The sequence below is a fragment of the Micromys minutus genome (genome assembly GCF_963924665.1).
Source record: "Micromys minutus genome assembly, chromosome: 1".
In the NCBI taxonomy this organism is placed as follows: domain Eukaryota; kingdom Metazoa; phylum Chordata; class Mammalia; order Rodentia; family Muridae; genus Micromys; species Micromys minutus.
This window is the reverse complement of record NC_137969.1, coordinates 43,327,724-43,332,016: the sequence shown is the minus strand read 5'-3', so window position 1 is coordinate 43,332,016 and position 4,293 is coordinate 43,327,724. Positions and strand designations below refer to the sequence as shown.

The 4,293-nt window shown below is 42.8% G+C and overlaps 1 pseudogene across 1 annotated transcript; it reads right to left on the bottom strand.

Moving 5' to 3' along the window:
- Nucleotides 1–670: 670 nt before the first annotated feature.
- LOC308424634 (nudC domain-containing protein 2-like) lies at nt 671–4,089 on the bottom strand (annotated as a pseudogene). Its single transcript has 3 exons — nt 3,974–4,089; nt 1,595–2,010; nt 671–828 (listed from the first exon to the last, which is right to left on the bottom strand). The product of its transcript is annotated as a nudC domain-containing protein 2-like (transcript).
- Nucleotides 4,090–4,293: the final 204 nt, after the last annotated feature.

Here is a 4,293-nt window from a genome sequence, read left to right as displayed (position 1 = left end):
CAATTTATTAGAAAAAGTGTAAGTTTTCAATCTGTTAATATTTTACTTGTAAGCTTTTTATACATTTCAATTTTTTTCAAGAATTAAAATAACACAAAGAGGATGAAAGAATTTCTTTCTAGATCAGTTTGTCTGAATCATTAAAATTAAATGAAGCCTGTGACTTATACTCAGGGGCCTAAATTGTCTTCTGACAGTAAGAGGCAATGAACTCTTCTGTTATTAGGATTTTGTCAGTTTTCAATTTCTTGACATAATCAAACCAGCAGCAAACTAGTTAGAATTTTTCACTAACTCAAGTTATCCAAAGTACTTCTGTGCACTGTTTCCTTTCTTAAACATTTTCCAGTTCTGTACTTTCTGTGTACAGGCAAGCATATTTACACAGAAGAGTACACAATTCTTAACTCAAAAATTTACTAAACATTATTTTTGCTTCACACAAAAAAATATTTTTCCATGAAGGCACCTTTTCATTTCATGTGATTTGTACTCCAATGTTTTTGTAGTAAAAATACAATTAAATATGAAACTAGGAAAATGTAGCATATAAAACTTAATGCAGAGCAATACACGTTACCATCTTCCACAGGAAAGCTGATGTATCTCCTCTGCTAACCACATCTGAATGTAACCTTTACAAACATATTGAAACACATGTTGCAATCTTTCAACCGTAAACATCAGATGTTTCGTCCTTCAGATCCGCAGCTGCATTAAGTTGCCAGCACCTGCCGGATCCACAAGACGGAGAGAAACTGCGCGATAGTAGTCGTTTCTCAAGGTTTGAGAAATCTGTTCCACCCTTTGTATAGTTCCCCGAGATTTCTGCTCCACTAAAGTCAAAGCCAGGACAACCACTCTGGAAATCTGTCTGGCGATACCTCAGAAAATTGAATATAGTACTACCTGAAGACCCAGCTATTCCACTTCTGGGCATATACCCCAGAGACACTTTAATACACAACAAAGATATATGCACCACAATGTTCATAGCGGCTCTATTTATAATAGCCAGAAGCTGGAAGGAACCCAGATGTCCCTCAGAAGATGAATGGATACAAAAATTGTGGTACATATACACAATGGAATACTACTCAGCCACCAGAAACAATGACTTAACCAAATTCTTAAGAAAATGGCTGCATCTAGAGAATATCATCCTGAGTGAGATAACCCAGTCACAAAAGAACAGACATAATATGCAGTCAGTGATAGTGGGATGCTAACCCCAGAGGCTCGCACTCCCCCAGAAACAACTCACAGACTGTATGAAGTCCAAGAAATAAAGAAAACAAAACAAAACAAAAAAAATATTTACAAAACAAGAAAACTTTAACTATTTCCATGTTACATTTTGTTCTACATGTACTTTAGCTCATTGTAACTATTAAGTTTTCAAGGCATACAATCAAACCTTGAAAAAAATCAAGTACTGACTAAAAAAATTTATTCATATAGTTTTATGTAAAAATTATGTTAAAATCTGAAAAAAAAGTACTGACAAAAATGTATAATTTTAAGCAAAAATGTTTAAAATCTGTACATTTATCTTTGTTTTGTAAAATAAAGTTGTTTTATAAAAAACAAAAACAAACAAAAAAAAAGTCAAAGCCAGGGTTTTCTTTCTGGAATCGCTCTAATGTAAGTTTTCTCTGCATTTGGTCTTGCACCTAGGGGTCAGCTGCATATTTGGATTCTAGAAGAGAAGTCCAACAGTTCGCGGCATCTCTCTTGGTTTTTGTCAGGACAATGAGGACCATTTTCCTATCCTCCAGGGTCCACGTTCCTTCATCAGCGATTGTAGAATCAAACAATTTCCCCTTGAGGATCTCGCGGCCACCCACGGTCAGAGCCACGTGTCGCCTCTGCAGGCCGCACTGGATGTCCTGCGTGGTGCCCGGGGGCACCTGGACTTCAATGAACACCTCCTCCAGGGTCTGGTACCACTGTCCCCACGGAGTCCCGCAAGGGACCACCCCGCTGAACTCCTCAAACGGGGCAGAAATTCTGAAGATGCCACGCAGGGACACTGCTCCGGGAGAGCACTACACCGGCCGGGTTCGACTCAGTGTTTGCCCTCCGCGCCTTGGGGTCGCTGTACATGCGCAGGAGTCCAAACTGGTGTGTCCTGAATGTACATAGCTTTCCCTTTCAGAGCTCATTTAAGACACTTGCTAGACCTGGTGGGGGGAAAAGACACCGAAGCCTAGAGATGTTGACATCCCAAGAACGCTAACGCTGGAACAAAGGAGACAAGTGCCTGCGATCTTTTAACCTGTGTGACGCCAAAATCGATGCCCTCTTTCTTAACAGGTCTTGTAAGCGGTACATGCCACACACGCACCACAAAGGTAGGAAAGGCCATTTTAAATAAATTACCTTCTTGATTGTAGAGAATTTCCCAAAATTAAACAGACAACGTGATAAACCATGTCTTGGATGAGTCTCAAAGGCCACACACCATCCTCTCTATTTGAAGGATGAACCTGCTGGACCGTCTATCCTCTGTCCAGTAACATGATGGCAAGGTTGTCCAGGGTCAACCACACCAGGAGAGCCTTCCCCCTCTCATTTGCCCACCCAGTCCTGCTGGCACAGAGGACAGCAACTGTCCTGTCTCACCCACAGGGACAGGCAGCAGGTGTGAAAGGAATGGTTACATTCTCCCTAGACCACTGCACAGTCCTCTTGTTTGTTTTCAGCTTGACATCTAAGACAGGCATCCCTTGCCTGGACCATGCAAATGGCACAAGTATCACACCAGACTGGATTTGTTGGTGTTCTCAACCTTCCTAGTGCTGCAGCTCCTTAATACAGTTCCTCACGTTATGGTGATTCCCAACCATGAAATTATTTTCATCGATACTTCATAACTGTACTCTGTGTTTTATGATGGTCTTAGGCAACTCCCTAGAAAGGATCATTTGGCCCCCAGGTTGAGAACCACTGCGTTGAGTTATGATACACTGTATAGCATAATGCATTGTACAAACATGTGATCCATTCTACAAACAACTTTTGATGCCTATTTGTGTGGGAACACAGTCTGGGAATAGCTCTGCACCTTGGTGGGCACCAACACTATCTGTCTAGCACCGCATACACAGAACAGGTAATAAAAGCTTATTTCTAAGTGTAAAAAGGGTGCCACCCCACACATTTATCAAAATACACTGGGAACATCTGAGCCCCTGGGCTTATTAAAGTACTCTCGGAGGCTGGGTGTGGTGGGGCACGTCTTTAATTCCAGCAGAGGCAGGCAGGTCTCTGTTCCAGGTCAGCCAGAATCATCTAGTGAGACCCTGTCTTGAAGCAAAACAGCACCACCAAAAAAGGCTGAAGGAAATAGACTGTGCTCTCCTCCACTGGCTGTCAAGGAAAATTGGGATACTTAGCAAATTGCTGTCCGTAAATCCAATGCAGTATCAACAAATGTTTTTAACAGGAAAACCAATGGGAGTGAGATTATAGGTTGTTTTAGCCTTCCATACAATTCACCAGCTCTTTGTTTGTTTACATGTTCCTGTGTGTGCTTGTGTGTGTGTGTGTGTGTGTGTGTGTGTGTGTGCGCGCGTGCGCGCGCGTGCGCGAGTGTGTTCGCGTGCACTCTCGCTCATGTCACAGAACTCATGGTTTTTTCCTCAGGCACTGTCCACCTTGGTTTTAAGACAAAGTCCCTCCCTGGGATCTGGGGCTCCGTGATTATGCTAAGCTGGCTGGCCAGTGAGCTCCAGGAATGGAACCATCTCAGCCCCTAACACTGGTATTGTAAGTGATCGGCACTCCACCCTGCTTCTCACATAGGTGCCAGAGACTGAGGCTTTACTGACAGAACTATTGTTTCACCCCCTCCAATCCCTTGTTTCTGTTTTAGAGAAAACATTTTGACTTTTTGCTGTTTTAGTTTTTTTTTTTTTTTTTTTTTTATCATTTGTGTATGTGTCTTTGTCTTGTAAATGAATGAATGTACCTGTGCTGGTGCCCAAAGAGGCCCAGGAAGAAAGGCATGGGATGCCCAGGAGCACCTGTGAACTGCCTGACATACGTGCTGAGATCTGAACTCTGGTCCTCACGATACAGCAGCATGCGACCCAAACTACTGAGCCATCTCCTGGCCCCTTAATCTTCTTTAACAAAAACACATTTGAACTTTGCTGTGCTGGACTCCAAAGACAGCACTTTTCTACACTGTTCTCCATCATGGAAGTAGCTGTTTGTCGTGGTGGTCAGGGCTGGAGAGACAATTCAGTGGCTGAGAGCGGGCAGTGTGCCTGCCAGAGAGTGGAGCTG